Genomic DNA, 10327 nt, shown 5'->3' with positions numbered 1-10327 from the left:
GGGCAGAGTGAAGGATTTGTCTTGATCTCTCCAAACATCTGGCTTCGTCTCTTTGAACCAAAGTTGCTCACCCTCAAGACTATTGACATTTGAGTCTTTCTTCCTGGGGGCCTGTCCTATGCATTTGCAGGAGGTTTAGTGACATCTCTTGCCTCTCTCCATCCACTAGATGCACCCTCTAGAGGCTCTCCCTAGACCCAGTTGAGATCATGGAAAATGTCTCCTTTCATGGCCAAGTGTGCTGAATGTTCCCGGTGGGGCAGGAGAGGTCAGACCCCTTGCTTTGTCTGTAAGGCTTGCCGTGCCTTTGGAGGGACACCCTCTCTTACTTTCTCCTGAGAGCGAGTAGGTTTCAAGGCCAATGAGGCTAATCCAATGGTTCCCTTTTGCAGGATTTATATGGGGGAAGTGGTGGAAGGAAGGACCAAGGACAGACGGAGGGTGTGTGTAATTCCCCTCGATCAGAAGGAGTAGCATGAGGTTGGTGGGACCCTTTTTGGAGAAGCTGCCGTTAACCCTTCTAGGCTAAAAGGTCAGGGTGAGGCTGGCGGTGGATGTGGGTTACAGGGAAGAAGAGAAAGAGAGTTGTGTCTTATCTCATGTCTATGGCCCCCATGCAGCGCCTGGCCCTTGGTGTGTCCGTCCGCAGAGCCTGAGCACAAAGGTCATCTGAGCTCTTCTGACCCAGCAGCAGCGGCGTCCCTTTGGACCCCTCTCAGTGGTGTCCATCGTCACCCACAAAGGGACTCAAGAACTTCCTATCTTGGGGAAACAGCACCCAGCAGGTGTCATGTCTTTTCATATAACTTGGTAGGAATATTCCATTTACCTTCCTTCCCACTTACTGATGTTTTTGTAATTCTTTCTGGTATTAATCACAAACTGCTTGACAGATTTCTTCAGAAGTTGTCTTTCGCAGTGTCGGAGTTGGCTGGCTGGCTGAAATTGTAACAGGGAAGAGCCAATCTGACTCCATATTGGATCTGTTTCTTTACTTGAAGCTTCCTGTTCTATTGCTTCAGCTGCAAGTTAAGAATGTGGCCTGTAGCGTGAAATATACATGATAGCCCATTGTCAAGGCTCTGGCCTTTAAGAGTATAACACTTTTCAGTTCCTATGGAGATAAAAAGTTGCAGAACAGAGAATAACGTTTGTCTTGGACGTTTACAGGGTGTGACCTGACCTATATGGACAGCTGTAAGAACAAAGGTTTCCAATGCCAAGAGGTTTGCAGCCAGCCGTATCTCCTCCTCTCTCAGTATAAAAGGAGACTGAATTCTGTCTCAGGTGAGATGGTTCTTTGGGACACTAGTCTACCGTCTTCTCTGTCTGCTGGTTTTCCAAGTAAAGTCGCTCTTCCCTTTGCCCCAACAACTTGTCTCTCCGTGTGGTTTGGCAAACAGCACCAGCTTGGATTCAGTACCAAAATGAAGAACTTGTTTGTCCCCAGGACATTGCTGAGTATGGACCAGGCACTTTTCCTTGTGGTACCACAGCTCTGGATGTCAATCCGAGATGCAAATTTAGGTGAATGGATTGTAGCAACCCCTGCCACAGGGAGGTGATGCTCTGGGCACTCAAAACCTTTGACACAGTGCATAACTGGTTTTTGTATGTATGTCACAATATCCAATACGAGGGAGACTGCAGGTGAAATTTCCAGAGCACGATATGTTCACATGCAATATGTTGTGATTAAATAGAACATATTCACATAACCGGGCTCAGAATCAGCTCTTGATCTAGGTCAGGTGTGAGTTTGCTGAGGTTTTTCTTGAGACTGAAAGTCTTGAATTTATATCTTCTGTCCTGACCTCTCTCCGGAATTCCAGGTTTCCAATTTGGCTTTCCCACTTGGACACCCAACAGACATGTCCAACCTCTTATGTTTCAAACTGACTCCTGATGCAGCCCCTGACCTGCCCTGCCTTCTCCCTCCTGTTTCAGTTGATGGTAACTTCAGGCTTCTGGTAACTCCTACCAAAAATTTTGGAAACCTTCATTCCTCTTTTTCTGTGTCTCCCATGTCAAAACCACAAAGAAATTTTATTGGCACTGGATTGGCTTCAGAATTAATCCAGAAACTGACCATCTTCCAGCACCCCTTTGCTGCCGCAGCTCTGTTTTTCATCATTGCTACCATTCTCCTATTACTGCACTGGCTTCATCCCTGTGCCCTGTCTCCTCTCTGACCCCAATCTTTTCTCAAAGCAGTAGACAGAGTGGTCCTTTTTAAAAATAGGGATCCATTAAATATAATCAAGTCAATTCTCCACTGAAAAATAATCTCACAAAGATGTTTCCCCTTCTTACTGGAACAGAAGCCATAACACCCACAATGGCCTCCCCATCCCATTACCTCTTGGCCTCATCAGCCACTATTTTCCCCATCACTCACAGCCACCTTGGGTGCCTTATTGTTCTTTGGCCAGGCCAGACACTCTCACCTCTGGCCTCTGTGCTTGTTCCCTCTGTCTGGGATGCTCCCACCCAAATAACCCCATGCTAGGACCCTTCCTGCTGGTTTTTGCACAGATAGCATCTTCTTGGTTTGGTCCACGCTGGTCACCCTATTGACACCTGAACCTCCCCTCCTCCTCCCAGAACCTCCAATCCCTTACCTGCCCCACTTGCCTCCTTTTCTCTAGCATTCACTGTCTTTTCATCTGATGTAGCCTTGATCTGTGATGTGTCTTTTTCAGCTGGATGTGAGCTGGACTGTGATCTTTGTCTCGTTCACTCCCCCATGCATCACAGCACCCAGCACAGAGTCACAGAGTCTGGAACCCAACGAACTCCCGATGAGTATTTATTATGTGAACATACATGATGGAATTAATCTCTTATTTTTCTTCTTCAATTCCCTTCTTGTTTTTTCTCTTTTTCTTTTATAGTTCTGGAAGCGTTCTCCCACCTGCTCTATTAGGCTACAGTTTTCTTTCTGCGATATACTATCCACTGTTTACTGCCACTGTTAAACGAAAATGTCCAGTCACCCTATTTTCCTTGAAGGTCTCTTTTTGATTTGAGGTGGTTCTTTTTTTTTTTTTTTTTTTTTAATCTTTTTATCTTTTCTAGGGCCTCACCCGTGGCATATGGAGGTTCCCAGGCTAGGGGTCTAATTGGAGCTGTAGTCGCCAGCCCATGCCAGAGCCACAGCAATGCAGGATCCAAGCCGCATCTGCAACCTACATCAAAGCTCATGGCAACACCAGATCCTTAACCCACTGAGGGAGGCCAGGGATTGAACCTGCAACCTCATGGATCCTAGTCGGATTTGTTAACCACTGTGCCACGATGGGAATTCCGAGGTGGCCCTTTTTTTAAAAGAGAGTCTGCTTTGGTTTTAAGTCAAGTCCTTTCAAATCATACTGAGACCATGGTGGAGTTTAAAAATTTTGCTCTTCTACTTGCAGCAACTCTTTTATTGAGCTTAACTTTGATTGACTTGATCATCCCTTTAGAACTGACAAATCTCTTAATAAGCTCAGTAATTGTTTCCTCTCTGTTGACACATGTTGGGGATTAGTGGCTGAGATGGGCTCTATCCGAAACTAAGTCAAGGCTCTCATCTTTTTGTCACTGTCAAGAGGGAAAAGGAAACATTTAAACTGGTTATGTGTCACCTTGACTTTTTATACAACCAACCATCTTTTTCTGAGGAAGGGGCAGTGCTGTAGGCAAGCCTTGATAGCTGGGAGCCTGTCCTCCCAGTCGGCCGAGGTTCGCTTCCTCCAACAGAGTCCGGTTGGGGTCCCCTCTGCCATGTCTGCTCTCTTCTAAGGGTCCCCCTTGCCCTTTGCAGCCTCAGGGAGTAGGCTTAGGCTGTTTCCAGGCTCTCGGTTTAGTTCTGGGCTTGAATTCATGTGTCTTCCACACTGACCTCTTTTCATTTTCACCTTCCGCCCATCCTTATCCCTCCTTCCTCAGATCCAGGTGACTCGGGTCATTTTCTGGGATAAGCCTGGGGAAGTGAGACTTTCTGCAGGCTCACCCATCCCCCATTTTGCATGAAGGCAGGCGAGTGGCCCCTCCCACACAGCCTCGCCTCCTTCACTCTCAGGGGTGCTGTGGGCTGCATGATCTCCTTGACTTTCCAAGAAAGCGCCTGTGAACCTCTTTCATTTCCAGCAGTGTGTTAGTGTTTCTTCTGTCGTGTTGGTGGGTGGGACAGTGTCAGTGAATGGGTGATGACTTCTTGATCCTGCATCTCATGTTGCTTAGCAACCACCCTGCGGAAGTTGTGCCTTGTGCCTTGCAGGATGGAAAGGCTGGGAGAGGAATGCCGTCTCTCTACTCAGGGGAGCTGTCTTCTGGTTGGTGCAGAAGCTAGGTCTCCCCGAAGCTGTCAGCAGGGTCCGTTCCCCATCCTCTCTACTCCTTTCCTGCCACTTGACTCGCTTTGCTGGCCGCTTCCTCAGTTTCCTGGACTTGATGGCCTTCTCTCCTGTTGCCCCAGGGACAATACGCAGGCCTTGTTCTTTCTGACTCCTTGGGCTCCTCTGACAGCTCATGTTTCTTAGCTCTCTTTCCCATCCCTGGATCTCTCTTTCACATTTATGGTTCTACCATCACTGGAGCCTGCCTCCATCACTGAGTCCCAGTCCAGGGGAGTGGTTTTTCTCCCTTCTTATTCCCCAGTTCCCTCTGCCTATTGCCTCTCCACCTGAACCTTTAAAACCTAGTGGGCTCTGAAGTTCCTATTGTGGTTCAGCAGGCTAAGAACCCAACATAATGTCCACGAGGATGCGGATTTGATCCCTGGCCTCACTCAGTAGGTTAAAAATCCAGCATTGCCAAGAGCTGTGGTATAGGTTGAAGATGAAGCTGGGATCTGATGTGGCTGTGGTGTAGGCTGGCAGCTACAGCTCTGACTCAACCCTTAGCCTGGGAACTTCCCTATGCTTCAGATGCGGCCATTAAAAAAGTAACAAAACCCTCGTAGGCTCAGATCAGCCCCTTTCTGCCTCTCTTTGGTTTCCGTTTAGTTTCAAGTCTCTCAAATCCATTCTGATGGCACAGTGCTTCCCTCCCTTTCCATCTCCCCGCTGTGGTTCTTCTCTCCTGGGTGAGGGCATCTTCCTTAAACCCGTGTGCCTGTCCCTGCTCTGCCCCTACCTTCCTGTCTGACTCACACAGCAAGGCTTTGGTTTCATCCCCTAAATCATAGCTCAGATCATGTCATTTCCTCCGCTTAAAACTTTCTCACGAGGAAAGTGAAATTCACATTTCCTAGTTCGTAAGGATCCCGTGAGAGTGTGTCCTTCTAAGTCCACTTGGGAGTTCATGCTCCCTACTTGCTGCTTCTGACCAATGGGGAGGAGAGGTCCCTGGACGTGCCCTGCACATCTCCACACGGCTCAGTGTCCCCTCCATCTGGGATGCCTGATGCCCTAACTTTCATGTCTCTACTCTGCTCCCCATTCCTGTCCCCTGACTGCCCAGCTTCCCTGGTGTCCACCCCTTCTCAGTTTCCCTAGGGATTCTTACACTTAACACACACTTCCTTGGTTCCAGGTATTGGTACACATGCCTTTCTGCCCCAAAGTTTGCTTCTTAACTGTGCGTTACATGGTATAGGGCACAAAGAGATATTTGTTCGATGGATAACGGTCCAATACCTGCTACGGGGCACCCTTGACATTTGTGGGGATTGTGTCTGGAGACCTTTGAGTGGTTAAGAGCTGTAGTTAAGAGCAAGGCTTTTACAGTAAGACAGGTCTATGTACCAGCTGTGTCACCAGCTGTGTGACCTTGCAGGAGTCGCTTAACCTCTCTGAGCATCGGCTCCCTAAAAATAACTTCCACGCAGAGCTTTTATGAGATGAGGCACGCAGGCCCTCATCCCAGCATTGGGCAGGTAGCACGTGCCCAATAAATGGTAGCTGTCAATACTATTGTCTTTTACTTCCATCCAAACACAAAACCAGTAAAAGACAAGTGACCCTTCAGACCTGTAGAGAAAGAGGTGGAGCTGAGAGGCTGGTGCCAGGCAGGCGGCCAGGTTTCCACTGGCCAGGTGACCTTGCCACCCATGCTTTTCAGGGTGCCCAGTCCTCGCCTATATGAGCAATTATTCACATGCTGGACCTTTGGAGCCCCGAAGGAGTACCTGAAATTGAGTAGAAATTAGGTCCAAGCTGTGCACAGAGGGGAGCACTTCTCTGGGGAGCAGAGCAGCTCAGCACCCATTTGATTTTCCTGAGAGCCCTGCCGACCTGGAGCTGCTTCGTCTTCTTTTTCTTTTTAGGGCCACACCTGGGCTTGAATCGGAGCTGCCGCTGCTGGCCTACAGCACAGCCAGATCCAAATAGCATCTGTGACCTCTACCACAGCTTGTGGCAATGCTGGATCCTATGTGAGGCCATAGCATCCTCATGGATACTTCATCAGGTTCTTAAGCCACTGAGCCACAACAGGACCTCCCAGGCTGGAGCTTCTAGGACGTGCCACGTGACCTTAAGCTCGTCTGCCCTATTTGGTTGAGTGACATTCTGACCCCCTAAGCTAGATCCCCGAGGCGAGGCCAGCTTTGGAGACATTCTTTTCTTCTGCATTTATCTACCATACAATGTTCTCTTCCTAGGTGTCATCCTTCTAAGAAAAAGGGGAAACTTTACTCTCCTAGAGCAAGGCGTTGTTTTATCAATAATATCACAGTAAATCATTGTGGACTCCAGTCATGGCCATAAAGCCAGAAACTTGTGTTCTTTTATCTTATTTTTAGATGCTCTTAAAGGCCGCTGCATCCCTAATAAACAGAAAGGCATTTCCTTTCGGGCAAATTCATAATGACTGTTTAGAATCAGTAAAACACTCTTAGCTGCAATGACCCACTTCTTTCTCAAACTCTAATGCATCTCATTTCCTGTTCTTGGGCAAGCCGTGTGGCGTCCATTGATGAGATGGCTTTTCGTATTTCTGTGTCACACGGTGTTTTAGCTGGTCCCTCGGAAGCAAAATGACAGTCACACTGGAGCTCCCCGGCTGGGGTTTCTGAGTCACAGAACCCTGTCAGCTTTGAAGAAGGGGTGACTCATGACCCTCAAGGATACAGCTTGTGTCAGGTTTCCTGAAAAATCAATGGAACGAATGAGGATTTGTTGGAGAGAGACTGAAGCTTGGTGAGAAAGTCTAGGATTAGGGAGACTCCTAGAAGCGTGGGGTTTGGCCTGAAGTTCCGAGCGGTCGTTTAGCCTTTGGTCACTGTGGGGTCGGTCGGGGCGGGAGTTACTTGTGAAGAGTTCTGGGTGACTATGGAACACAGTGGCCCAGAAGCTGCAGCTGAGACCCAGAAATACCACCGTTCCTGGTCCAGCCTGAGGCCCCTGGGCTCTGGGGTGACAAACATCAGGAGAGGGTTACCAGTCAAACAAGGTACTCAGTGGGGAGCCAGGAGGTGAGAGGAACATTCCAAGAGGATATGGTGATGGGGGGCATAGGTTTTCAAAGGAAGGAAGGTTCTAGAGGGCAGAGCAGAAGTGTCCCTGGAGGAAAAGGATGGTTGGGCAAACAAGGGCGGAGCAGGAAGGGGGTGGGGGCTCGGGAGCAGAGTCTCGGGAGATGCTGGCCTTGGGATGGTGGCAGCTGAGGTGAGAGGTGGGGTGTGACCGTTGCTTTGAGGATTAACATGGGTAGAGGCATGAACTGGTTCGCTAAGCATGTTTTTCCTAAAGCTGGGATGAAATGAAGATTTAAAGGTGGGGAAATGAAAGAGGAGGTGCTGGATGACCTGGGTGGATCCGGTGGGGGACCCGACAAGACACAGATGGCATGCAGGTTGAGTCATTCAAGGAGACTTGGATAAGGTGCCATTTGCAAAAGTGAGAGAAGCTGCAGGGAAGTGTCAGGGGCAGACCACTATCCTGGGGCTAACCAGGGTGTGGTCACTGCTCTCACGCCTGAGGGACAGAGGACAGCAGTGGGCCTGGACCCCTTCTCTTGGCTCAGATCTTGGGTCTTTGGAGGTGGGCAGCCCGCCAGTGGTGACTCCATCCAAGGGAGCGGGCAGAACGCCCTACTTCTCTCTGTTCTCATCTCTTGCCTGGGCTCCCCCGGCCCTGCCCACCAGGGTCCAGAAACCAATGGCCCCGATTGAGGTGGTTCATACTGTCCAGCCAAGTGGGTCAAGGAACAGTGGAGAATGGATCTGGGGGAGCAGATGGGGCTGAAGTGGTTGAAGTATCAGCTGGGCTTTTTGGGGTGACTGTCACCAACCCTCCTGGACCACTTCCCTGGATGTTTTGCTCAAGGACTCCTCTGCTTTTTCTTTAGTGGAAGAACCTCAGATAAACAGGCAGCCATCAACCCCGCTTCCACCAGCGTCCCCTCCAGTGCTCTGCCCAGCGGGGAGCTGTGTGACATGACACTCCGAGTGAAGTGTCGACGGCTCCCCCACCCCATGGCGCCACCGTCCTCCTGGGCTGGCAGCAAGGTGGTAAAGGGCCAAATCCCCCCAGGATAGGGGCCAGTCATTGCTTGTCTCTGCTTTTCTGGGTTTCCTCTGCAGAGGTGTTCTGAACGGGGGCCTCTGGAGACACACCTGACGAGAAAACCACAGCTGGTTAGGAGATGAGGAATTCTGCACTCTGGCTGTCTGACCCACAGGAGGGTCTGTCGGAAAGGAGCATCCGATGGTCACAGCCGCCTCGACGTGGCCCAATCGCAAAAGTCCTCCCCAGGAAAGGAGAGAGCGTCTCCCTGGGAAGGGAGCTGTTCCGACATTTCAAAACCTAATGTGTTTATAGAAATGGATGGGAAATTTTGAACTTTCATCTGCCTTTAAATTGCATTTGCTGATGTTGCTCAGAAGTGTATTGATTGGATAATTTCCATTTCCAGAAAAGAAATTCACCTTTGAGTTATGTCAGACTGGGAAAATGATGTTCGGAAAGAATACTTCAAAAGAAATGGGAAAACCTGGTAAAAAGGTGTAAAAGGAGAAATTTCCTCCTCAGTCATTGCCCTGCTTCCCTGAATGGATGCTGTCGTTTTTGTGTGTACACTCATCGCACACACAAACCATCCTACACAAGCCACAACGCACATGCACACACATACCTCATGCCACCTACTCACCACACACATCACACACACACAACGCACATACAACCACACACACACCACACATCACACACACACACACCATGCACTCACAACCATACACACACAAACCACACTGCACGCACCACAAAACACGTGCACCCACGTATTTAGTACCATACACATCACACGTATAGCAGTCACACACACACACACACCTTACACGATGCTCCCCACACTCTCAGCAACAATACGCACACACTGCGTTCCACACGACACATCATGTAGAACCACACCACTCCCGCCTCCCTCTTCTCCCTGAAGTCTGGCTGCCCGACAGGAAATTAGATTTTCAACAGAGGGCTGAGTGATTTTCTCTTTGGGAGAAAAGATGATGGTGGGGGAAGCTGTTTGAGCTGCCACCGATCATAAACCCACCGTCGCCCGGTGCAGCCCAACCAGACGCTCACTCCGACAGCTCATTCTGTGCATCAGGGCGTGTGCGGGAGCCCGGCGACGGTTTGAGTGTGTGGGTCCGAGCAGGTGTGCGAGTCTGTGTGAGTGAGTGCTTGTGTGAGCGTTTTTGTGTGAATGTGTGTTTGTGTGAGTGTGTGTGAGTGTGTATGTGTGTGAGTGTGTGTTTGTGTGAGCGTGTGGCCTGATGAAGGGGGGGAGAGAGGCAGAAACCACACGTGTGGGAACAGAACCGGCGGCAGTTGGCTTCATAAATGATTTAGTTAAACTCTTTGGTTTCCAGGAATGCGTTTGAGTAAATTGCCATCATCCACTTTCCCTTTGACAGTCGTTTAACAGCTCAGAAGCTGCGTGATGTCGACTTTCCAGATTTAGAATCTTCCTGCACCCTCCAGCCCTGGCCAGGGTCTTTCCAGTCCAGACTCTCCATTCCTGCATCCCGCATGTGGGAGACACAAAGCCTGGCTGTAAATCATCCTTGTGGACGTGGGCACCTGGAAACCATGGAAACGTCTAGGCACTGCTGAGAAGGGTCACTTCCCACTCCCTCGATGGCCCCCCGGGGGCTCTTTCATCCCCTGGAGCTGGCCTGCATGACGGGCTTAAGGGATGCTCCTCCAGGCATCCTGCTCACAGGAGCAGGGTGGTACCCAGAAGAAAGGAAAGATGGAGGGGGCAGCTGATCAGTGATTCCCAGACTGGGTGAAACCAGCATCATCTGGGAGCTTATTTACCAGGCAGATTACTGGAGCCACTTCCAAACTATGCTAACGTGTCATTTCCAGAAGTGGACCCCAGCAAGGGTATTTCC

The sequence above is a fragment of the Phacochoerus africanus genome, chromosome 3, assembly GCF_016906955.1.
Source record: "Phacochoerus africanus isolate WHEZ1 chromosome 3, ROS_Pafr_v1, whole genome shotgun sequence".
In the NCBI taxonomy this organism is placed as follows: Eukaryota; Metazoa; Chordata; class Mammalia; order Artiodactyla; family Suidae; genus Phacochoerus; species Phacochoerus africanus.
Note: the sequence above shows the minus strand (reverse complement) of the source record.